The sequence below is a fragment of the Prionailurus viverrinus genome, chromosome D4 (genome assembly GCF_022837055.1).
Source record: "Prionailurus viverrinus isolate Anna chromosome D4, UM_Priviv_1.0, whole genome shotgun sequence".
Classification (NCBI taxonomy): domain Eukaryota; kingdom Metazoa; phylum Chordata; class Mammalia; order Carnivora; family Felidae; genus Prionailurus; species Prionailurus viverrinus.
Genome location: NC_062573.1, coordinates 66,031,662 through 66,059,519, shown reverse-complemented (window position 1 = coordinate 66,059,519; position 27,858 = coordinate 66,031,662).

Below are 27,858 nucleotides of genomic sequence, written 5' to 3'. Positions count from 1 at the left end.
TTAACTGGTACTGTGATGGTTGATATTCCCCCTAAGAAGGTTGCTGAGCTGTCCCAAATTTCTTGGTTTACAAAAATTGGAATTTTTAGTATACGTTATTAAGGCCACATCTGTACGTTTTATGAGAATGAATAATAATCAAAGGCTTCATCTGACTTATGCATTCTTTGTAGCAAGGCCTTTACTTATCCTGCCAAAAGTGAACCAAAATTCAGATGGATGAGGTTAGACTAATTAAGAGAAAAAATGTAATTGTAAAACTTGGCAAAAAACCTAGAGCCCATGTGCATTTCAAGGTCCTTAACTGAACCACTTAGTATGTTATAAAATTGATTTAATAACATAAACACACACAGATAAAGGTCACAAATGTCTCTACCACGAGCACGTATGTAGTTTTTAAATGTTATAAGAGAAAATATCTGGGGATTTAGTGACTACAAGTTGAGTAGTTGAGTATGAAACAATCACATAATACAACTTGGCAATAATTGCCATATGGAACCAAATTTTATTATAGAAGCATAGCAGCGTAGCATGGTGTTTAAGAAGAGCATGACTCTAGAGCCAGATTGCCTAGATTCAAACACCAGAAGAACCACTCACTAGCTATGTGACATTGGGCAAGTGCTTGTTCTCTCTGAGATTCAATTTCCTCATTTGTAAAAGGGGATATTACTACTACTTATATCTGAAACTTAAACTGAGATTAATTAGATTATTTTATGTCAGGCATCTGCTTGATGAAAGCTGCCACATCATAAGTTCTCAACAAATATTATGCCTTTTATAGTATATGTTGTTTGGTATTATGCGTATTATGCATTATTTAAATATATCACGTAATTATAATGCCTTGTTTTTATCATAGTGTTTAAATCAAGAGCGATAATACATTTATCAAGATATATCTGTATCATTACTGCACAACACATTTCAAAAGGACACTTAAGGAAGGGGACTGCATAAGAAAGGGGACTAGATAATTAAAAATGGGTAAATAATATTATAAAAGGAACTTCTAAAGTGTCTAGAATATTAAGAAGGCAGATTGAAAGGTAACATGCCTTCACATATTAATAAGGGTAATCCTTCTGAAATGCTCATTTTTTAAAAATGCAGTATCTGCTGTGATGCCACTGTGACAAAAGCCACAGAGTAGAAGGGAAAAAAGCATGATTCCCTGATGACTTTATTTAAATCAATATAGCTGAATGGCCTCCTATTTTATTTTTGTCTGACATAATTAAGCATTCTACTTTTTTAAAGTCATTATAGTAAGGTTTTTTGTTACTGTCAGATAAACTCAATCCTAAACCACATATTATGGTGACAAGGAGAATACAGAGCAGATGAGATTATCCAAATTACGAGCCTGCCACCCAGAACTATATACACATGTTATTCCTTTCCAGGATATATCCAGGCTGTTCCAAAGCGTGTTTTGATATATAAATAGATTCTTAGGCCTATTACCACACTAAGCAACTGGCTAGTGCTTACTTGGCCATATTGCAGTGCACTTTAATATAATGAAATAGCCATCAGCAAGCAACAAAATCACCTTCCAGTGAAGAATGTGGTTAAGAAATATGCTGTATGATATTATAAATCAGAAAATCTATGTAATCCACTGATAACTTAGTATATCCCATTGATGCAACATTGATGGTCTTGGCAATCAAGCAGGAAATCTGAATTCCGCGAAATTCTAGGAAAAGTTATAGATTGCAAATGCTTTAGTGAGAATCCAGAACAGAGGAGGGTCTAAAAGTAAAAATGGAATTTCACAGTAGCACGTCTCAGGGCATTAGTGAGACACTATCAATTTTCACTATATCCATATACTGTCCCAGTTATTCAAGTTCCCTTAGTTTTCCACCCTAGAAACTGAGTTTTGGAGTAGTAAGGAGTTTTATGGACCATCTATTTTAGGATGTTGAATGACTTTGCCTTTTCTTATCAGTGACAGATCAGAGACATGTCTTCAAATCAACCAGTGAAGATTTTTTTTTTAAATCTCCCTAAATTTTAAATTTCAGAGATATGTACATGTAAAAAATATTTTAGTAGAAACTCTCAGTAACACTATTCTAGAAATGAAATTTATTTATACCAATCCTTTAAAATAATTCTCTGTGATAAAGATTATTATATAATCAGATATAAATACTAATTTATATATAAATATATATTATTTATCTTTATACAAATTATCTTTATATATAAATATAAAGATTATTATATAATCAGATATAAATATTAATACTTAAGTAAATAGAAATTGGAGATGGACTCATTCATATATAAGAATTTGATATATGATAAAAAATGTTGAAGAAAGAAATGAGAAAAGAATTAGAAGACAGTATATTGTCTCACCAAGTAGAAAAATATGAAACATTTTTTCATTTAGCAACACCTAGAAACATAAGCTTCAGAAGGATTAAGGGCCAAGTATAAAAGGTAAATTATAGGGGCTCCTGAGTGGCTCAGTCAGTTAAGCGTCCATCGGTGGCTCAGGTCATGATCTCTTGGTCTGTGATATCAAGCCCTGTGATGGGCTCTGTACTGACAGCTCAGAGCCTAGAGCCTGCTTCAGAATCTGTGTCTTCTCTCTCTGCAACCCCCACTTGCTCTCTCTCTCTCAATAGTAAATAAACATTAAAAAAATTGTAATGTAAACTATAAATAATAGTTTATATATTAGAATATCTTTGTGATCTACAGTTGAGAAAGGATTTCATAAACCAACCCTCCACAGCACAAAACAAAAGGGAAAAGGTCTGTCTTGTTTTATCAATATTAAATATTCTTATTCAATATAGAATGTTACTGACAAAGTTAACAGACAGCATGTTGGAAGAAAATATTTACAATGTCTAAAAATAAGGAATTAATATCTGAAACTCTTGAAAATCAACAAGTAAATGAATAGAGAAATTGACAAAGACGACAAAGCGGTAATTCTCAATGGGAGAAATCTATATTATTAATAACTTTAACTCATTAGTACGAAACAAAAAGAAAAGAAAAAAAGAGAGAAAGAATTTTAAATCCATAGAATTACAAAAACCTAAAACTGACTAATGCCAAGAGCTGGAAGGAATATAGAGATACAGGAACGCTGGCCACTGCTGGTTGAGGAGTTTGCTGTCAGACTGAGTTAATGTATAACCTGTGACCCAGCAGTCTCACTCTGGAGCATATGGTCCAGAAAAGTTTGCTTATCCCTCACTTCCACCTCAGATCTCTGCAGTTTGAGAATGTTCACTGCAGCATGACTTCCAGAAGTGGGAAATTGATGGCAACCTGTTTTTCCCACAGGAAAATGCACACTATGGAATATTTTTCAGATGTTAGAGGTGATGGTCAAGAGATTCAGTAGATCTTAAAAACACAGTGCTGGGTGAAAAAGAGTAAAACAGAATTAGATGAATATTATAAGTATGTATTTTTAAAATACACAAAAACCCCACATGTAGAAGACATATACGAATTTTGAAAAGATCTCAAACAATTGGAATAGTAGCCTATGGGGAGGGAGGGGTGGAATGAGAAGAGGGAATAGAGATAAAGTAAAGGCATTTTTAAAAGATGCCAAACAGTTTAGGAACTTTGCAGAGTGGAATGATGTTTTCATGCCATGAAAAAAAGCAGTATGTTTAACTCAGCTTTCTGGATCTGGGGTTCCCCAACAAAGCAAATAAGCACAACAACCAAATACAGTGATAGGTTACAGTAACCTGAATCACAGTATTTATCATAGAAAACCACGAATAAAAATTCACAATGCTAAGACTAAAGCCGAAAAGCAAATTGCAACATAAACTACACACATAGCCAAAGTAAAATGCGTAGGATTACACCTAATGATGTAATTATTCATCGTTAGTTCAATTAATCATTCATTAGTTCAAGGCCATATGAACCTTGGAAAAGGAGACAAAGTCCAAGGAGGCCTAATGCTATGTGTTGTATGAGAAGTAATGAAGGAAAATGGTAAGACCACAAACTTTGAATTCAGATGCACCTGTTTCCTAATTCAGATTCTTGGTTCTATTTGCGTCATTTTACGAAGAAAATCTTAATTAATTCCAACCCTCAGTTTCTTCCTCTTCTAAGTGGGAACAATACTTCTTAGACTGCAAATGTGTTAGGAGTATTTAAGGCAATGTAGGTCAAATATATATATATATATGAGAGAAGCACCAACGAAATGCAATTAGAGGAAAAAAAAGATAATGTCTCATTTGGCCCGTCGGTGGGACCAGATTAGAGCAAAAAACAAGAGCAAACACAAGTCAGCTAGTATTGGATCATTAAATCCTTAAATAAGGGTCAAAATCCACACTTCCATGGCCAAAATTTAAAGGTCTCAGAGGAGATAGTCTTACTCATCCCTTAATGGCACTTAAAAAAGAGGTGATATAAAGGAGAGCTAATGATATTTCTGAGACTTTGTACCACACTGCATTTCCTGCAGGGTCCCATTTTAGTTCGTCTGCTTTCCCCTCTTCATCACATTTCAGAATCAGATGTATATCCAGCGATGGAACTCAAGACTGATTTTCCTCTTAAATTACTGCTTGAATAGTTGGGTTCATGGCTTTCTTTGTATCTTTCCTTTCATACCTAGAGAAAATATGGTCAGCACTACTCACTTAGAAATTAGCTCTTACTGTAAATCCAGTCAATGAAATTGCTTTGGAACAAACCTGCAAAGCAAAACCTTGCCATTGATGTGATCCTGAACATCCATGGTTCAAACCTATCACCGGTTCATTCTAGATACTTTGCCCAATAGCTGTCTGTAAAATATCAAAGTACAAGAGATGCAATTATATATATATATATATATATATAAATTATATATACATATATATGTATATGTATATATATATGTATATGTATATATAATTATACAAGTCAGATTAATGCTTCTTAACAAATATTCTAGCCTATCTATCAATTCTGGAATTATATATGTAGGCAGAATTCTGTGAACGACCACAATGACCTTCATCCTTGTGTAATTCTCTCCCATTTGGGTGTGGACAGAACTAGTGAATATGATAAAATACCACGCTTGTCATTGTATTGTTATATGGCACAGTTGACCATAGGGATAAGAGGATTATAGGGTAAAGAGCCCAGGTGGGCCTAATCTGATCTATGAGCCCTTTAAAGACAGAAATTTTGTTATGCTGGTAGCAGAAGTGCAGTGCAGAAAATCTAAACACGAGGAAGATTTCATGTACTGTTGATGGCTTTGAATGTGGAGGGGGTCACCTGAGAAGAAATGCGGTTAGCCTTTGTTAACGGAGAGCAGACACCTGACAGCTATCAAGAGAGTTGGGACTTCAAACCGACAATCACAAGGAACTGGATTCTGCCAACCACTTGAATAAACTTGGAAGGAAACTTTTCCCCCACGCCTTCTGATAACTGCCAAGCCTAGTCGGTACCTTGATTTCAACCTTACGAAACCCTGAACAGGGAACCCAGACTTCTGACTTACAACACTGGGAGATATGAAGTGGGTGTTGTTTTAAATCACTGAATTTGTAACTCCTTACTGCAGGAATAGAAAACTAATACAAATAAGGAATTCTACAAGCAGTGATTTCTAAACCTACCATGAAACGTTCACATGCAGGTATAGAAGGGAGCGTATGTTTTAATTTCTCTTAAATAAATACCTAGGAATAGAAGTGACGAATCGTATGGTTAAGTGTAACTGTATAAAAAAATGTGCTAAACTATTTTAGCAAAATGGCTGTACCATCCACAATGGATGTGTGTTGTTCTTCTCGTTCTTTTTTTTTTTTTTTGAATGTTTATTTTTTTTTTCTTTTTTGAGAGAGAGAGAGAAAAATCCAGGGAGGGGAAGAGAGATTGAGAGAGAGAGAAAGAGAGAAAGAGAGAGAGAGAGAAATCCCAAGCAGGCTCTGCACTGTCAGAGTACAGCCCCATGTGGGGCTCAAACTCACGAGCTGAGCCGTGAGATCATGACCTGAGCTGAAACCAAGCAGAAACCTGATGCTCAACCGACTGAGCCACCCAGATGCCCCTGTTCTTCCACATTCTTGCCAGCATTTTGTATTATGATGTGAGTTTGGAAATGCTATTTTGTTTTCTGTTTTATGAGAGGATTTGTTCAGAATCCCTGCTAAGATTCTTTAAGACTATTTTGTTGAATGTTACTATAACTCTTCCATCTTTCTGGTTTCATTGCATATTTTCTTCCATCCTTTTATTTTTGTGTGTATTTTCCTTTAACGTGGTTTTCTAGTAGACAACAAATAGCTGGGATTTGCCCTTTTGCCCAATGTCACAATTTTTGTCTTTTATATTTTCTGTTTAGAGCTTTTATATTTAATATAATTATCAATGTTACAGGATTTAAATCCACCGTCTTGCTATCTTAATTTTTTATTTTTATATTTTTGTTTTTGTAGTCTTCCCATCTGTTCTCTGTTCTTTTCTGCCTCTTCTGAACTTTTTAAAATTATCTGAGTATTTCTATTATTGCATTTTACCCATACTGTTACTTAACTAGTTGTATTGGTTTCCTGATTCCCATTGCAATAAACTACCACAAACCTTAGCAGCTTAACATATCATGAATTTATTTTCCTACATACCTGGAATTCCAAAGTCTAATGTCATGGTTTTGGGAGGGCTGTATTCCTTCAGAAGCCATCCATTCCTTATATTTTTCAGTTTTAGAGACCACCTGCATTTCTTGTCTTGTGGCTACATACCCACTACTGACTCTGATCTGCCTTTTCTTTTAAGGACCCTTATGTTTATATTAGGCTTTCCTGGATAATCCGGAATAACCTCCCCATCTCCAGACTTTAACATCTTCAAAATCCCTTTTGCCATATAAAGTAACAGCCACAGGTTTATGCGTCTGTGTATGTGCAAATTGTTCTAAATTTTTAATATAAATTATTATTTTTTTATTAAAAATTTTAATGTTTATTTATTTTTGAGAGAGAGAGAGAGCATTAGCAGGAAAGGGGGAGAGAGAGAGGGAGACACAGAATCTGAAGCAGCCTCCAGGCTCCCAGCTGTCAGCACAGAGCCTGCCGCAAGGCTCAAACTCATGAACCATGAGATCATGACCTGAGCCAAAGTTGGACGCTTAACCAACTGAGCCACCCAGGCCCCCCTATAAATTATTTATGAAAGTCTATCTTCAATAGTATGATATCACTTCATGGTGTAAAAACTGTGTGACAGTAAGAATTTTAAATCCATTTCCTCCTTCCCACTTCTTTTGCTTCTCTTATTGTGCATTTCACTTCTCTCTCTGTTATAAACCCCACAATATATTGTGACTATTTTGTATTAAAGACTCACTTATCTTTTACATTTGCCTATTTAAAAACAGGAAAAAGAATATCTTTTATATTCACCTGCATTTTTACCATTTCTGGTGCTCTTCTTTATAGAGATCCAAATTTACATTTGTGTTATAGTCTTTCTGTCTGAAGAAATTCCTTTAATATTTCTTGTAATGCAGATCTACTGGCAATGAAATTTTTCAGCTTTTCTCTGTCTAAAAATGTCTGTACTTTGCTTTCACTTCTGTAAACGATTTCTGCTGAGCATAAAATTCTGTATCAATAGTTTTGTTATGTTTAGCCTTGTCAGTACTTTAAAGATGTCACTCCATTATCTCTGGGTAGTATAACAAAGGATGAAAAGTCTTCCATAGCTATTACCTTTGTTCTTCTGTTTATTTTTTTGTTCTTCAAGATTTTCACTTTGTATTTGGCTTTCCAAAGTTTATGATGTGCCTACACTTTGTTTACATTTTTGTTTTGTTTACCTCTATAATATATATATACACACATACATATGCTATATAATATATATATATTACAAATTATGTATATAGTATATATATAATACATATATACATAATAATATAACATATATAATTATATATATATAAAATATATATGTATGTGTATATATATTATATATTTAATATATATGTATGTGTGTGTATATATATATATATTATATATATAAATAAAATATATATAGCTCATAATTATCCTGCATGGTGTTCTCTTATCTTTTTGGATCTGTGGTTTGCTGTATTCATTAGTTTTGGAAAATTCTTAGCCTATATCTCTTTAAATATCTCTTCAACCTCCTAATTTTTTTCTTCTGGAACTTCACTTACCTATACGTTAAACTATTTGTGATTGTCCCATAATTCTAGCGGACTTTTTTTTCATTCTTTTCTCTTTTGCTTCATTTTCAATAATTTCTCTTTACCTCTCTTCAGACCCATGTCGATTGTTTCTTTCCTCAGCTGTGTCCAGTCTATTTATAAGGCTATCAAAGGAATTCTTGATACCCAAGAGTGTTTTTTAAATTGTACACATTTGTATTTGACATTTTTTATAGTTTCCGTCTCTGCTGAGATTCCCCATTTGTTCCTGCATAATGTCCTTTTTTATTTGAGTCTTTGATATATTACTCATAGTTGTTTTAAAATCTCGGATTGTTTTAACATCTGAGTCATTTCTGAGTTTGCTTCTATTAGTTGCTTTCTCTTTTGAGAATGGATCTTTTTTTCACCCTTGCTTTTTTTTGCATGTCCCCTAATTTCAATTGGATGCTAAACATGTTTCATGGAAATCAGTTGAAATTGAAATCAATAGTATTTATGCCTAGAATAATGCCAGGCTGTTGATGTGGAAGATGGAGCCAATCCATCCAGTAGTTGAGCAAACTGTAGATTTTGTGATTGCTGTTGTCACCTCCAACGTACCACGAGTTTCAAATTTCTCCAATGGTAAGTGTTTGTCATTTTGTGCTTATTGTGAAGGCTGGCGTGTCAAAGGATTTTATTTTTTTCCTGCTTTGCCTACGGTTTTCTGTAGATCCTAGATATCTTTATCACATTGAGGGTCTTTCTCTACATTCACAATTACTGCTCACACTGCTTTAAAATCCACACTGTGGTGCATCGTTACTGCTTGGTAGCCTTGCTAAGCTTGTGATTGGGGCCGTGAATCTCTATTCTCCTCGTTCAGGTTTAGTCTTAAGCAAGGTCTTTGTGTCTGAGCTTTGAGTCTCTTCATCGTTCTTGCCTGTTCTTCCCATGACAGCCAAACTCTGTCATCTATCTTTGAAAGGACTTGAGAAGGCAAGAGTTTTCTGCCCCTCCCTCAGAAGTAGTATACCCCTGATTGGTATCAGTCAACCTTCTGAGCCTTGGGGAGATTTCCTGCCCTTTCCCCAAGGGGCAGACAGATTTTGTTTCTGCCTTTCCCCCAGAGGCAGTGAATCTTTGCCTGGTTGTTTAGGCAAAAGGAGGGTTTCCTACCCTTCCTCCAGTGGCTTTGCTTGTATCACTCTCCAGCAGGCATGGGAGCAGAAAGATTTGCTGCCTTTTTCTCAGTGGCTTAGGATTTTGCTTCTCATGGAGACAGGATCTGGGGAATAATGGTTGTGTGCTTGTCCCTCAGCGGCAGCCGGTCACCTCTTATATAGTTGTGCCATTGCAGGGAACTTACTCTGTTCTCCTGCCTTGTACCCATTTTTCTTATGATTACCTGGTGGAAGCCCATGAAGAGGATTTGTTAAGTGAGTGACAAGTACCTCTTCTCACCATTGTGAGAGGGGCTTTGTGTTATTCTAAACTGATGTGCTATCCCACATTCAGTCTTGTAGATTTTGTTTTGTTTTGGCTGATTATATATTACTCACTTCTATGGCAGTCATCTCTTCCTCCCATACTCTGCCAAAGGTGAAATAGTCCAGGGTCTCCTCAGAGGTGCTTGTCACTGCTTGGGATTCAGTTCACTTTGCTGTCTTGCCGCCTCAGAGCTCTAATGAATTCAAGGAAGTCAAGATTTTGTAGATTATCCACCATTTTCTTGTTGTGAAGATGGGAGTGATGTTCCGTTGTGATTTTCTACATCTTAAGTAGAAATGAAAATGGCAATGGCTTTTTAAAAGGCCTTTGGTAAGCAGTGGTCCCAACACAGAGTCTATACATAGTTTATTTTCAGGCAAAATAAAAATTTTAAAGCATACATTTTCTCTTGTCCCTTTTTCTGCTGAAAACCTCTACAGTGGTTTTCAGCACACTCAAAATACAGATGTCATACAAGCCATAATTCTCTTCATAATCTGGCTGCTGTCTACCTCAGCACTCTTAACTCATAACATTCTGCCTCTAGCTCTCTCTCATGAAGCCTATAACACAGGTAGCTCCTATTTTAATTTACTAGACTTCCTCCTGTCTCTGAGTTGTTTACCTATAGCTGGAATGTTCTGTCTCAAAATTTTTGTATGGTCGGCCCCTTCTTCATTCAGTTCACATCTGAAATGCCCACTCTCCCTCAGTTATTCCCTGATCTCAAATACTCTTCATTTAATATGACAACACTTTGACATTTTTTGTCTCTTCCTATCATTCCCCAAAGAACATAAACACAAAGAAAAATGGGAAATTTACTCTAGTATTCATGTCAGTGTCCCTAACCCGGACCATTACTAGGCACATATTAGAAATTCAATAACTGCATACTGAAAGAAGGTAAGATGAATGAACATCATAAGTGTGTGTGTGTGTGTGTGTGTGTGTGTGTGTGTGTGTTTGATATCAGCAGAGCCTAGAACAATGACTTGCACATAGGAAAAACTCATTGGATATTTATTCAGTAAAAAAAAATAAAAATAGGAATATAGATCTTGATATGATATGGATTAAATAGGTTTTTCCCATTAAAAATTATGTATGTTACAAATTTTTTTTTTTTTTTTTACTTTTCTAATAATTATTCTTCGGTGCACCATCTCTTCTGGAGCCATCCTTTTCTTTCTTGTTAAAATAAACTTTTAGTTTCTTCTGTCACATGGTAAGTGATTAAAACAGCATAAGTGATTCCCATCCTAGGGAAAGGTATGTTTTACAAAGGAACAACAGCTTCAAGTAAAAGGATAAACTTAAGAGATTGAATTTCAAGTTCTAGTCAGTGTCAAAGGCAGAGCAATTTGTGACCTGACTCACAAACACCATACATATTCAGTCTTCCTCTAGGAGCAGCAGAGTCCAGGTCTCAGACATGTCAAATTGGTGCACTTGTTTTAATGTTCTTTATTTACTGAGAGAGAGAGAGAGAGAGAGAGAGAGAGAGAGAAAGCATGAGTGTGAACAGGGGAGGGGCAGAGAGATTGGGAGAGAGAAAGAGAAAGAATCCCTCAGGCTGATAGTGCCAAGCCTGATGCAGGGCTCGAACTCATGAGCAGTGAGATCATGACCTGAGCTGATGTCGAGAGTCAGACACTTAACGACTGAGGCACCCACGCGCCCCAAATTGGTACAGTTTTAACAATTACATTCTGTAGACCAAAGCTTTTAGAGTATCTTTAGGTTCAACTCTCAGTAAAAGAAAGAGGCAAGTGTTTTATTTCCTTGCCTGGCTGGTTGGCTTCCTTCCTTCCTCCCTTCCTAACCTTTCTTCCTTTGTGAACGTTTTAGAAAAATATTCACACACTCTAAAATTATAATTTGCTTCCTTTCCCACTTTTATTTATAAATAAAGCTGAACCACAGAGCCTCCAGCCACATTACGTAAAGGACCAACCCACTGTTTTTCACATTTACAATCAATATGGTAACAGTGCAGTCTCACATGATTTTGTGTTGCAGTTTTCTAGAGAATTCAATCAGGTTTTTTTTATCCTTCTCCAGATAAACAATCAATTCTTTAAGTATAATCAAGGAGGGAGAGAAACAACTGAGTTACATTGTTTCTACTTTGCAAATTAAAAAAAAAATCTTGACTGATGTAACATGCAAATCTGTTATTAACTTTTTTGAGTCAAGGCAACTAATTACTTCACTATTCCTTTTTTAGGACTTGCTATTATGTAGTTTTTCTATATTTTTGCATGTTATAATCTTCTAATCTCCTTTATACCATTACTTCTCCATCTTAATTATAATCCAGTTTAAATAAACACACAAGACTTGTAAAGATGGATTTTATTAAATTATTAAGCTGCTTTACTTTACAATTTGAGGGAGGAGATTTTAGTGGAATTTTTGCACAGCTAAGAAAATTGTTTATATTGCTCTGATAAGAAACAATATAATATAAACAGCCATTTTGTATTTGCCATTGTTTCCTTTTAATTTTATTCACAGAAAAGTTGTATTGTCTTAAGTCTTAAATCTGTATTTAAGGCTCATTTAAGCACTAGAGCACTGCTAAAATTCCCTGATTTAAAATATCCAAATTTCTGATCATATAACAAAACCTCAAATATTTGGCACCTGTACAACTGGCACCTTTCAACAAGTGGAATTCTAGCTAGAGCAAAATTACAGGCAGAAGTTAGGAGGAGCTATTGAGAAAAGCCAAAGGCACTGAGTTCAAAGAAATGCCATGGTTGGTCAGGTCTCTGTGAGATCAAAGAGTTCTGGGATTGGTTGGAAAGACAAGCATGCAACTTAGCACGCTCTGGCCGTTAGGGTCACAGTGCAAATGAGTGTTGAAACTGAGCCAAAGAGAAGAAGGAGGCAGTGATGAGAAGGCAAGAGGAAAGGCAGCAGGAGGAAGAAAAGATAACAATAAAGGAGGGGAAGGAGGACTGAGGCATGATTGGTATAAAATGGACGAGTATAAAAAATAAGGAAAAGAAACAACAAGAAGGGGAAGACAATGGTGGGGAAAAGAGGAAATAAAAATATGGAAAATTCAAATCAAGAAAATAAGGACTCCTATCCAGAAGATCTTATTATGTCACAATGCCTGAAAAGTATTTAATTTGTACTAGTCCAAGTCAGCAAAAAGAAATGCTTATTTTGACAAAAGCAGAACTCAAATTGCATAGTCAATTGCAAGACGCTTTTTCTCATGGATTATCCCAGTCCTCCTTCGGGGGGCTGTGTAGTTACTGTTATGACTGTGCTTGTAGATTAGAAATCTGAGCCATAGACATTTTAAGTAACTGGCCAACATGTTAGCTTGTAGAATGAGCAATTGGGTTAATATGTAACTGTCCTCAAAGACCATGGTTCAATTATGTCATTTCGCTCCTATTTTTGTGTATATGTTATCATAGATGACATTAATATAGCTAAGCTTTCTTCCCATTAATTCTCTCAAATTCTACATGTAATAAAAACAACTATATTTACCGTTGGTAATACCTCACCTTTCACTCACATAGTATCAGGTCAGTAAGATCCCTTGCTTATTCACAGTCTTGGCTTTCATCCTGGGCTCACTTCCTTGATGAGGGAATGCCTGTTGATCTTGGCCAAGAAGTAAAGATTGAAGTGCTCTTTCCATTAATCCAGTCCCGTGGGTTTCCGAAACTATAGGTGAAAGTTAAAGCTCCATATCACACCTAAACACTTTGATTGCAATGGTAAATGTCGTGGCTCTTTATGTCATAGAAAGTTACCTTTTAGTGACCAAGTCATCTTACACTAAGCTAGCTCATGTCTTTTATCACAGCTGACTTAAAATTTTGTGATAACAAAATTGCTAATTGAAATGGTTAACAGATTTACAAGAACTGCTTCTCATTAGGTTAATTTGTATAGATTTTAAAGGCTTAGTATATATAGCCCATATTTGTGTTTAAGGCTAGACACCTAAAATATATATATATATATATATATATATATATATATATATATATACTTTTTTGAAAATAGAAAGATAATTTTATTTTCACAGTTTCTTTTTATCTATAATGAAAGTCCTTGGTCCAGATCTCCCCTTGCATTCTGTACTAGAAAAGTACCTTGAAAGCAATGGTTGCTGGAAGTTGGAAGGGCCGAATGGGTATGGGACAAAATGTACTTAAAACAAGTATTAAATAAATGGAGGATAAAACTGTTTGGTACCTTAGAGACGACATCAGATCTAAGATTTCCCCATTCCATACATAATTTCTTTGAAAGGTGTTAAGCCTGTCAAAACAATTAGAACTCTTCAATGTACAATATAATCAAACCAAACTAAATAACCATGGGGAGTGCATCATACTGTGATATCAATAGTGTGAAAATATTTATTTCATTTTATTTAACTTTTTTAGTTTTTCACAGGAAAGTAGCATGCAGGGTGGTGGGTGTAAAATATATATACTTTAGCTTTATAGTATAAGTGAGGAAATCAGTGAATCATGAACCTTGTCAAAGGTAATCAAATAATTGAGAAGACCCAAGGGCAAAACCCAGCACTTTTAATTTCTAGTTAAAGTTTTCCCATTGTTTCTATGGTTTCCGAGAGGATAAGAGAAAGTGCTTCTGTACATAAACAGGAAGTAAGTCATGTACGTTCCATTTATTTAATAAATATTTTCAAAGCAGTTGTGGATGCATGTTTCCGTGAGCCCTGGTTTTATTGCTTATTCATATCTGACATCTAAATCTTATGATGGAAGCCAACTGTCAGTGAAGTCAGGATATCTTGGCAAACTGAAAAATCTCTATAGAGTTTATCCTGATATTGACACAGATTCTCTTTAGAGATAGAAATGGTATAGTTATCTGGAATTCGAGCTTCCTAGAAGGGGTTCAATGGAGAAGAAAAAAAGTGGTATAAACTAAGGAAGCTGCAATCATGATCATGTATCACTCAAGAGTTCAGGGATGTGCAAATTTATATAGAAAAGCTTGCAATTTTATTTCCATAACATCTAAATTTAGCATTTTCTTTAATCATGAATGCAGCACCAACCATAGTAATATTAGTAGCACCTTGTTATTGATATTAATCAGATATTTTCATATCATATTATGGTTTGTGCAGATATTTCAAACTTTTATTTATGCTAAATTTTATTTAATGTATTGATCACATACTTTAAAATATTTATATAATTACATGTTAATATACTAGTTTTCCTTTTTTAATGCTGTACATTGTATTTTATGCATTTAAAAACATTAGCCTGGGGGTGCCTGTGTGGCTCAGTCAGTTAAGCGTCCAACTTTGGCTCAGGTCATGATCTCACAGCTCGAGTTCCAGCCTTGTATCAGGCTCTGTGCTGATAGCTCAGAACATGGAGCCTGCTTTGAATTCTGGGTCTCGGCCTCTCTCTGCCCCTCCCCTGCTCATGGTCTGTCTCTCTCTCTCTCTCTCTCTCTCTATCTCTATCTCTCTCAAAAATAAATAAACATTAAAAAAAATTTTTTAAAAACACAAAACATTCATTTGAGAAGTCTCCACAGACTGGCAAAACGATCCATTGCCAAGAAATTGAGTATTTCTGATCTAGTCTAGCTGCCCTAATCCAAACCGTCTAATCCGCTCCTGGTAACTCGTATCTTCCTAGCTGGGTTTTCTGCCTCAATTCTTGCTATCCTGAGATCTAGTCGGCACTCAAACACAAGGGTTATCTATGAATGTGTAAATACCATCTCACTCTCCCCTTCAAAATTTTGAATGCTTTACCCATACATTTAGACTCAAATATAAATTCCGTACCCTGGTCTATATACCGTATGTCTAGTTTCTTTTTTCTCTGACCTAAACCACTTTTCACACTTGCCTTTACTCATCATGCTTATCATGCTGTGTTTCTTCTGGTTCTAGCATGCCTGATTCAATCCTGCATTTGGTTTGGGTTGGTTTGGGTTGGTCTGGCTCTTTGGGATTCTCTCCTCTGACTGCCCCAGACCTCTTTGCTAGGTTTTCCTCCCCCATTTGGTGACATGATCCCTGAATAAAGCAGTGCTTTCCTCCCCCAAGTAACTGTCACCTTATCATTTTATTTTATTGTTTTACTTATTTTTTTAATTTTTTTAAGAAAGCATGCATGCAAGCAGGGAAGAGGGGCAGAGAGAGAGAAAGAGAGAGAGAATCTTAAGCAAATTCCACACTCAACATGGAGACCAACTTGGTGCTAGAGCCCCCAAACCTGGGATCATGACCTGAGCCAAAATTAAGAGTCAAACACTCAACTGTCTCAGCCCCCCAGGCGCCCCCACATCATCTTTTATTATTTGTTGCAGAGTCATTACCACTATCATGTTACTGTCCATCTTCCCTTTGCCAGAGTGTAAGTTCCAAGAAGGCAAAGATTCTGTCTGACTCACCGCTTTAAATCCTGTGGCACACAGTGGGAGCACTATGAATATTTTTGACTGAATGAATGAGCCTCATCATTTTATTGATGAAGCAATTAGGGCACAGAATGCTTAATTCGTTTCTTTGTCATTCCGTATAGTGATTAGAGACACTGAAAACATCTGTAATTAAGCTTTTAATGACCTGTTGGCATTTTATTTTTGAATACAGTTAACAAGCCCATCCATTATTGAAAAATGAAATTTTTCTCATATTGAATGAGTTTTTCATGACTTGTCATACTTCTTCCTAAAAAGATTAATCGTCTAAGCACAAAGTATAAGTATAGATTCCTTTTACAACCCTGAGTAACTTTCTCTCAAATTACCTGGAAGTCCTAATTTTTAAAATTTTATCTTCTTAACAACCATATTGGCCCTTGGATGGTTTTTATACAACAGTGCCCTCTGTGTTCAACCAACATGGATAGTCCACCCAATACTTCTTAGGTTACTTAAAGACAGTTCATTGTTTTATGTAGCCTATACTTAATTTTTTAATGTAATTATATATTACAATTAATAGCTTAATTTCAAGATCACTGACTCATTTGGTTGCCAGGCTTTGAGAAATGTTTCAGTGTGGGTTAAATGTCATATTCGATTTATTTAAATTTATAAAAATTAGAATTTCCTCTACATAGAAAGAATCCACTCTAGTAGATCTAGTTTGCTTATTTTCTTGAAATAGTTGAGCATCCACTGATACAAATAAACAATCTAGTTGAAAACAGGACCTTGGCTGATCTTTAAAAGCCAGCTGAACTAATAAACCAACTTGTCAGTGCTGTTCTCCCCCAGAGCATTCTTTTCCTTTGATGCTGCTAACCTGTAGGTACTCTCATTTATTATAGGATTTGCATTTGTGATCCTAGTCAAATCATCTGAAAACCTAGATGTTTTGGACAAAGCAATAAACAGATGACCTAAGTGGGATTAAACTTTTACAAAAGAGCTTTCTCTGCTTTAGTCCCAGAATCTGTCGTGTTCAGCCCCGCGGTGTGATCAAAGCCAGATATGTCTGGAACAGGGTAAAGACGAATTGTGACTGCCTCACAGAATAAGAAATAAGCAAGTTAGGCAGGTATGCAGAATTCTCATGGAAGCAGTGATGTTTATGTTTCACCTTATGAAAATAGTGAGAGTGAATCTGGATGGTAAAACACTGAGTCATGCCAGAGCACTTGAGTCAGCTATGTACATGCCTGCTAGGGAGTTTTCCTTTGTTCTTTATAGAGGCGGCACTTGGCTTATTTTAATGGCTTTTCCTTGCGTGGCATAATCACCAGCTATGTGATTAACCATGTCTAGTTAAGTTATTTCATCACATCAAAAGTAGTGTAAAATAGCTTTTCTGTTGACTGGAAAGCTGAGTTTGGTGGCTATGAAAGTACCAGACATCAAAGAGCTCTATTATCCACAGACTGCATGGAAACAGGCCAGTAACATTGAAAGGTTTCCCTCTATGGCTCCTTCCCTTCAGTGGAGTCATCACCCACTAGACTAGAGGGAAGGAGGTGATTTTTATAATAATCCATTCTTGCACTCTTTAGCCAAATAGGAAAGATGGTGACCAGCTGTTTTCCCTCCACTGAAGGCAGATAAAGGGGGGAAAAATGCTCATATTGTAGCAGGAAGACACCACTGTGTACTGGCTAGAAAAAGCACTGAAGATGCTTCTCATTTTAACTTGTACCTCTAGCCAGTTGTACAATTATGGCTAAGCTGTTTAATTTCTCCTAGGCATTTATAAAGGGCTTGGACTAATTTAGTCTGAAAAGTGCCTCGGGGCACTAAATCACAACGCCATTTTATAACCTAAACTTGAAACAAGATAATGAGAGATATCCAAATTTCAGCCCCAGAAAAACTTCAATGGAGAAAGCATTAAGCATATTATAGTACATCTCAACAGTGTAGAAACGGAATAGGTGCCAAATAAAGTCGGGTTAAATTATTCTGATGATCAGAAGCTTTCACATTTTTATTGTATGCTTATCTCAGTTTGAGTTCCCCCAAAGCAGATCATGAGATGATGATCCATGTGAGAATGAGTGATTTTGCAGGAAGCACTGCCTGGAAAAACTGAGTGAGAGGTTGGGGGGGGGGGTGGAATTAAAAAGTGAAACAAGGAAGAGAAAGAAGTCAAGCAAGAGTGTAATATCAAGCTGTGTGCTACAAAATATACCTTTAGTTCCACCCTCTGGGGAATTAGAGAGTTGAGATTCAGGCTATGTTTAAGAATGAACTGGTAGGGAAATCCAATAGCGTAGTGATAAAGAAGAAAAATGTTTCCTTAAAAGAATAGTTCCTTTTCAGATTTTTCTTTCTTTTTTTCTTTTGTCTTTTTTTATATAGAGAGAAAGAGAGAGTGCATGTGCCCACAAGTTGCGGGGGAGGGTGGTGCAGAAAGAGGGAGAGAGTCCTAAGCAGGCTCCACACCCAGCACAGACCCCGACATGGGGTTTGATCCCATGACTGTGAGATCATGACCTGAACCAAAATCAAAATTTCGGTGCTTAACCGACTGAGCTACCCAGGAGCCCCACCTTCTACGATTTCTTTAGGTGAGATGATTCTGGCAAGTGAAGACGTGTTTGACTTAGGGGATGCCTAGAAATTGTATTTTCTCATGAATATCTAGTTTATCAGAAGGAGTTACATTCTGATGGTAGACTCTAACTTGGATCACCACTATGGGATAAGAGCAAGATGTTAACATCACTGTAGAATTTCTGAGAACTCAGTGTGCTCTGTTTAGTTTTATATCATGTTGAAATAGTATCATGCAACAAATGAAATTAGTATTTTGTATTCTATTCTTCCTTTGTTCCTGGTAGACATGAAAATACGGCATCCAAATTCCAAGGAATTTAAGATTAATTGCGTAAAAATCTAGTCTGATTCCTCGCCTTTTTTTCTTGATATATCGTATAAGAATTGCTTAAATAAACCGCTCTTTACTTATTAGTACCATCTATGTACCAAAAATACACTTAAAATGATTCCTTGATTAGTTACATTGTGCTGTAAAAAGCTTTCCTGACTGTCATGGCCAAAGACAATAGAAGCAACAGAGAATAATATTGCATTTACATGCCTTCTGATGGCAACCCAAACCCGTATTCACTGAATTTATACCAAAATTGTATTTTTAACCCATAATCATCATACAGTTTTGAAAGGTTGAAAAGATCCCTCCCACCTTTGACTTCTCCTCATCTTCATTTTAAAATTCAACTCTTCATCTGGGCACTGACATGAAAATGCCCTTCTCTAAAATCCTTCAAGAATAGCATAAGCAGTTCACTTGAAAAGCAGATGTAGCAAGTCAAATGAATAAGGCTGGGTGGCAGGTGAATGCTGAGAGGAGGAAATATAAGGAGAAATTGATAGCATCTGGAATTCCTACTGTATAAACGCAGAGGAGAGGGGACATTGTTTTTGGGTAGGTGCAGCCAAAAGAGGGGATGATTCGTTGTTATTATACCTATTTTATTGTTGGTTTAATAGTATTGCATCCAAACATATATTTAAAAGGCCATTTTTAACTGGAGAACTTTACTTATTCTCTAAGCATTAATACTTCATCCTGTAAAATGGGGCTAAAAATATTTGCCCCAAAGGGTTTTCATTAGGATTAAATAAAATAATGTGCATAAAGTACTTAGCCCATTTGAGGCATTCGATAAATGGTAGTTTCTATTTTTATCTCTCAGCCGTGGAATAAGTGCTTGGTACCTTGTTTGTCAGGATTTTGTTGCTTTTTGTAGTTCTCCTATTTAGAGTAGTGTAAGAACAAGAAAGTTACCCTATTGATCAAAAGAAAAATTGCACACTTATCATCTATAATTCAATGTTTATGAAAGTGGATGTGGCACAAATCAGGGACTTAAATTGGAAAGATATTTAAATGGAAGGTAAATAATCCAGTGAAATCAACACCTGAGAAAATGATTATCAGACAACCAAGATGTCAGTTTTTACTTTGTCAAAGACCTGCGTCATGAGAAGAACCTGTAGGAAATGGTCATCATTCCATAGATGCATAAATCACATTGACTAGCCATATCCCATTAATTATGGCATATAATTGTATCTAACAGTGTCCTCACAATTGCTTTACAAAGTAATCTTCCCAATTTGTTCTGCAAGTTCTATGAAATTTAAAATAATGTTCTGTTAATGAATCATGGAAGCATTATTTCTTTTTTTTTTTTAATGTTTACTTATTTTTGAGAGACAGAGGGACAGAGAGAGAGAGAGAGGGAGGGAGGGAGGGAGACAGAGAATCCCTGGTGTGGGGCTTGAACTCACGAACTGTGAGATCATGACTTGAGCCAAAATCAAGAGTCAGACATTTAACTGACTGAGCCACCCAGGTGCCCCATGAAAGCGTTATTTCTTAATGAAAGGATAAAGGATTCCAATTTGAAAATGTATCCAAATAAGAATTTTACGATGTTATTTATAGCTTTCTCTTCTCTTTGTCTTTGGTAGTTGGAGCCTCATAACCATGGGGCTTTTGCTCAGAAAGAGAGATGGTTCGGAGGGGCTGAGACAGGGCAGAATTGCTAAAGGATTTATGGGATATTTAGGAGTAAGGTAAAAGAAGTCTTAGTTGTGGGTGAGGCCAGAGAGACTCGAGAGAAGAAATATACTGGTTGTGCTAGGAGTTCAGTTATTCTATCTCATATAATCCTCACATCTTGCAGAAGATAAAAGGGATGCCCAAGCAGCTAAGTAACTTGCTGGAGGTAAATGGCTGTCAGGATTCAATCCCAGGAGTGTCTGACTCCAAAGCCCATGTTTTTTTCCTCTAGATCATTCTCTGCACTTTCATTTTTTAAAGAATTTCTTACTTTAAATGTATTTAGCTCTGCATTTTTAGATATGTTTGTATCCCTGGAAACCAAATGACAGAGAGTTTGTCTTCTGGAGGGTACCGTTTTATTCTAAGACATCAGGGGAGCACCCTGCTCATATATTACTGTCACAAGTCTTTGGCAGGTATGCCAAGTTATCTTCCTTTTCCTGAAGCACAGGGGGGGAAACAAAAGGCTGTGGCAGGTTAAACAGAGGCAAGAGAGCCAGAAAAGAGAAGGCAACTATCAGAAGCAGGGTAAGGCTGGCAAATGAGAAGAATTACCTCACAATTGAGCAAAAAGAGTTGAAAGAACATAAATTAACGCTAACAAGAAGTGTAGACTACAGGGGTTATTAGACCCTTGGTACTTTTTAAGAAGCCAATCATATTTTGATCATTTGGTGGACCATTGCACTTACTCTATACTAACCAAAAAAGCCAATCCAAAAAGTCTTGTCATCTGTACCAAGAATCTTTTACCCCCATATTATTATATCACCACCACCTCAAAACTCAGTGGTGTAAAACAATAAGCATGTTTTATTTTTTTTTTAGTTCACAAATCTGTGGGTTAATTGGATGATTTTGCTTATCTTGTGGGAATTACTCGCATATCATGGGGATGGCTGTCTTTTGACTGCACTCGGATAGCCTTGCTTGGAATGACAGCTGTAGGTTGGCTCTTTCCCTCATCTCTTGATCAACTTGTTAATGTTTCCTACTTTTTTCATCTCACGTTTGGAAGGTATACATCCGATTTACTTTCTTTTATTAATTGCCTGAAAATCTTTAGCAACCACGCTTAACTTTAATGTTTTAACCAAGATAGAATTAAACAAACCACACCATTCTCTTTAGTAAGTTCTCATCAGTATTCTTCAACTCCCTTGTGAATTCACCCTCACAATGTTATTATTTTGTTATCTAAAATTTAACACTATGTTTTTAAATTTTGAAAAGTTTTATTTTCATTTGATGCTGGCTTACCTTTATTTTTTAAACTCACCTGTTTAAAATTTCAAAGTTCCAAAAAGGGGTACAGAGAAAAAGTTTGCTCCATTCTATTCTGCCATGGAACCCAAGTCCTGTTTCAGAAACAAATGATTAGCATTTTTATATATTCTTATATATTTTATGCAGATATAAATATACATACATATTTATTTGTGTGTGTATGTATACTTGCTTTTGATTTTGATCCAAAGTAACTATCATATACAATGTCTGACTCTTGAGCTGCCCTTTTCATAGTGTTACTTTGCATTATTACTCTTTGCAATGTTGCTTCCTCTCTAAATTGTGATGGCAAGATTTCTGTTGGTACGTTTCAAAGTAGCATATAAATTATCTCATTCTTTTGATTGGCTCCTCAGTGTTCTGTTAAAATGATACGCCATATTTTATTTAAGGAAGTGCCCTATTAATGAGTGCCCTATTTCATTTGTTTTCCATCTTACACTCATATACTGCAATGTGTTATCTCTGCCCCTATGGTGTTTTATCAAAATTTTTATCTTTGCCACAGTGAAATTTGGAGTTTCATAGTTTTAATGTGCATTTTTAATATGGCTGATATTAACTAACTTTTAATATGCCCAAGAGCTGTCTTAAATTTCCTTTATTTTTTTTAAATAAATGGTCTGTTCATATTTTTTTGCCCATTTTAATATTGGGTTATTGGTCTTATTGACTATAAATGGTAACTATTGACTAATAATAAAATTAGTTAGCCATCTTTTCTAATATAAGTAACAACAGTATCGTTCATTTTAACATTTGTCTTTGGCCTTTGCCCATACATGTTTTGTAATGGATTTTTAAATTTTAAATAGTAAAAATGATCTATATAATTCACAATAATTTCTATATTTTTGTGTCATATTTAGAAAGGCTCTGTCCATTTCAAAATTACTTTTAATTTTTGTTTTTTATAACAAACTTATGATTTACCTTTTCACATTTAAATATTTGACCTGTATACATTTTTCATGATATAAAATGTAAGACAGAGATCTAACCTTTTTCCTCCAGTTACAACAATGTACTAAATAACCCAATTTTTTTCTGAATTGGTGTGAAAGCCTACCATTATTAAATACACACAGATTTATTTATGGATTTTTCTATTTTGTTCCTCTAATCTGTTATCGGACAATACCTCATAGCCTCACCTTTTTTTCTAAATATTCACGTTACCTTCTTAGTCTAAGGGCATCTTGAATGCATTTCTTCCATGGGAGCCCTGTCAAATGATGTCAGTTTTTACCACACCATCACTTCTAACTCTGGGGCAGGGACTCTCCATGCTCCTCATTGCTACTCACTGCTGCCATGCTGACTGGTTTCACAAGAAATTCATGACCACTATCCTCACATTCTTTAGTGCTGCCTGGGGTTCATATCTACTTTTCTCACCTTAAGCCTTCAATAACTTCTACACTACCCTCACTTTCACACCGTGACCTTGTTTTGTATTCCACTAAAAACAGAAGTAATCAAAAGACAACTTCTCTGCAAGTTCACCTATCTATCCATTTGAAGGCATCTATGCCCATACTCTCCCTTCTCTTCTGCTATTATGGAAGCATTGCCTGTGTTATTTTCCCAGGCCAACCCCTAAACTATGCATCTAACCCAGTGCCTTCCAGATGCTCAAGGATGATGTTCAGACATTATCCTTCCTGTTTCCTACCTCATCTGGGTTTTCCTTCCAATGGATTATTTCCATCAATGTCAACATTCTATAAAACCTTTAATATTAACAAAGAAAAAAAATATATTCTTAACCCCATAACTTCTACCTCCAGCTAAAGCCACAAATGTCTTTTTTCACTGACAGCAAAGCTCCTCACAAGGGTAGTCAGTACTTGCTAACTACAATTTCTCTTCTCCTATTCTAGATAGAATGCTTTGCAATCAAGATTTCACTCCCTTAAACTCTATGGAACATTCTCTTTTCAAAGTCATCCATAATTCCACATTGTTGAGAAGAGACATCAATTCTCAGTATGCATATAACCTGATTCACATAATCATTACCTGTCTCTGAAATATATTTTTCCATTGGCCTCTGCAATGACTTCTGACACTAGAGTTGAGCCAAACTTCACACGTTAAGGGCACAGTCCTCCACAAGACTTTCACTAATCCAGGGTTTCCCAGGCCACCCTCATTCCTGATCTGCTGTCTACAAATCTGTGGAGGACACAAATTTGTGGAGGACCTCCTGAGATTTAATAATTCACTGGAGTGACTCACAGTACTCAGGAAAAGTGCTATACCATTTTACTAACCATCTTAATAACAAAAGGATACAAACAAACCAGTCTAGGGAGGTGTGCACAGGGTGAAGTCTGGGAGGATCCTAAACATTAAGCTTCTTTGTCCTCAGGACTCATTATCCTCCAGGCACATTCACGTGCAACCACCGACAGAGTATTGCCAACCAGGAAAGTTTAGTCTAGCTTTAGTATCCAGAACTTTTATTGGGGTTTTGTTACATAGGCATACTTGATTGAGTCACTGGCCACTCTGTTGAACTCAATATCCAACCTTCCTCCCCTCATCAAAGATCAGACTGATATCACATGACTCAACCTTTTAACCACAGGGTTGGTGTTTCTGGCAAAGCTAGAATAGTCCCCATCCTGAGTCATCCCATTAGTGTAAACTATCCAGTAGCATTTCATGAATAACAAAGACACTCTTATCACTCAGGAAATTCCAAGTATATACAGGTTACTTCCCAGTAACTGGGGATAAAGGCCAGTCAAATGTATTACTCAGCTTCCCACACTTAATTGTTCTACTTCACTGTCAACTCCTTCCTTCTCTGTTGCCTTTGCTAGTACTTTCTAATATCTCCAGTCTCTAGCAATGTGCTGTCCGAGGATTTAATCCTTGTTTCTCTACAGTTACTTTCTGCATGAGCTCATTACTTTTATATCTTCAAATACCATCTAAATGCTGATACATACCCAAATTTATACCTGCAGCCCAGATTTCCCCTTCAAATCTAGAATCACACATGCAAGTACCTACATCATGTTTCACTTGAACATCTAATAGGCATCTCAAAGTTTACAAGTCCAAAATTTAACATCTGATATTTCCCCATGACCTGATTCTACTTGCTCTCCCAACCATCACTTTTTCACATTGTCTCTATTGCTACCACCTTTACTTATATAAATTCATATTTCACCCATATTATTATCCTAACTCACCTCCTTGCTTCTGATTTTCCCCTTCAGTAGTTTATTCACAACACAGAAGCCAGAGGAGTCCATTTTATGCATGCCAGATTATGTCATTGCTTTGCTTAAAACCCTCCAGTGGACTCCCATCAAACTCAGATGAAAAACCACAATACTTATAAGGACAGACAGGACAGAACTTTAGATGACCTTGACCTCTTAATCTCTGACCTTATTGCTTAGTATTTTCATTGTGGGCTCTTAACTTCTGGCTCTCTTTCAAGTTACTACAAAACACTGAACATGCTCTGAGTCAGAACCTTTTCATTTCATGTTTCCCGTGCTTAGAAAATCCCCCCAAGTATCTGCATGGCAAATACCATGATTTGTTGCACACCTTTGTTAAAATGTCACTTCATCATAAGCTTTTCCTTAACTATACTATTTAATATTTAACATCCCCTGTCCAGTCTTTTTTATTCTCCTTTCTGCTTTATTGTTTCTCCATCCCACTTATCAGCATCTCATGTATTTGGTATTTTGCATATCAATTTTTTAAATTGTATGTCTTTCCCTATTAGAATATGAACTCCATGAAGGCAGGTAAAATTTTTTTTTCTGATGTCTTCACTACTCTATCCCAAATTCTTAGAAGAGTGTCTGACTTACTATTGGAGCACATTGAGTACTTATTGAATGAATAAATAATTTTAGATTCTATCATGCTATTTTATTTACTGTACTTTTTGTTATGATGTTTTAAAATGTGGTAGATCTTGTTAAATTAATTAATCAAAAAAACCATTAGATTGATGTGGATCTAATGCTGCCATGCCTGGGTAAGCACACCCAAATCTAAATGCCTGAAGGTTATGAAATTGAAACTTGTGGATAACCAATCACAAATAGCCAGATAGATTTTAAGCTGTGTTGAATAGTATTGATGAGGGAGCATAAGGCCAGTTGACAGGCCGCAAACACCCCCACCTCCACCCCCCAGAAGGGATGTGTATGATATTCCTCAGCACTCCTGGCTGTCCAAGAACAAAGGAAAGGGGGAAGACAAAGGGTTAACTGACAGAGATCATAATCCTGCAAGACCCAAGTCTCCATCTGTTTACAAATATCTTAGTAAATTATAAGAAAAACACAATTTTATCTCCCTCCAGGCAATCTAGCTTAATCTCCAGAAACCTATAGACTCTGTTTTCTGGAGCCCCAACATCACCCCTCCATAGTGATGTGGGAAACAAAGGCAGAAGGAAATGGCAGATAGAACTCAATTTCCTTGTAACCTGCAGCCCATTGACAAATACTTGAGGCAGGCAGAGTAAAACTTTTCTCTAGGAACTCCCTACTGTCTTAATGCTAATGATTTGCTAGAGGGAAAACAACCTTAGCTTCACACTAGCTAGGCCTCCAGTGTCCTGGGAGTCTTCTTTAGCATATGAAAATCTCACTGGAAACTTCCCCTGGACTTTACCTCTCCCCAACTCCATAATATAAAACCAGTCTCTCCTCATGGTCCCAGGGCAGCTCTTCCTGTCCCCATGCTTTAATAAAATCATCTTTTTGCACCAAAGACATCTTCAAGAATTCTTTCTTCATCGTCAGCTCCAAACCCCATGAACCCCACTGTCACCCCAAGAACCTCATCAGTAATGGTTAAAGAAAACCTTTAACTATAGAAAATCAATAACTTCCTTACTCTGCTCCCACTTTTCACTTTAAAAATCTCTCCACAAACTCAGGTGTTGGAGCACTGTTAACTGATGAAGTTTAGGGGCGATGGTGGGGATCCAGAGCCAAAGACCAAGAAAGAATTCTTGAAGACATCTTTGGTGCAAAAAGGTGATTTTATTAAAGCTTGGGGACAGGGCCCAAGGGCAGAAAGAGTTGCTTTGAGATTGTGATGAGTGGCTTCTTATATACTATGAAGGTGGGGAGGTAAAGTCAAAGGAGAAGCCTCCAGAGGGACTTTGATACGCTAAAGAGGACTCCTAAGATACCTAAGGCCTTGCTATTGTTAACCTAAGATTGTTTTTCCTCTAATAAGGAATTAACATTATGACAGCAGGGGATTCCTGGAGAAATGCTGTATTCTGTATTTGCCTCAAGTATTGGTCAATGGGCTGCAGGTTATAAGGAAATTTAATTTTACCTGCCATTTCCTTCTTGCCTTTGTTTCCCACATCACTACAGAGGGGTGACCTTGGGCTCAGGGAAACTGAATCTATAGGTGTCTGGTAATTAGGCTATTGATAATATTGCCTTTTTCTTGTAATTTACTAAGATATTTGCAAACCGCAGGAGACTCACTTCCTGTATGACTTGATCTATCAGTTAGCCATTTGTCTTCTTTCCTTTCCCTTGTCCTTGGGCAGCCAGGAGTGCCTGAGGAATGTCACACAGATACCACCTGGTAGGGGGTGGTGCTAGCTTGTATTTTGCCCTCAGCCTGCCTTATGCTCCCTCATAACTAACCACCATCAGTTCGGTGTCACCCAGTTGGAATCAATTTTTGCTCAAATAAACTCTTAAAATCCTTAATATGCCTTGGTTTATCTCTTAACAACCTAGATTCACACCCCCTTTATGCTTTTGCTTCAGAATTTTGGCAGACATTCCTGTTGTTTTGTTTTTCATATCAGTAATAAAATAAA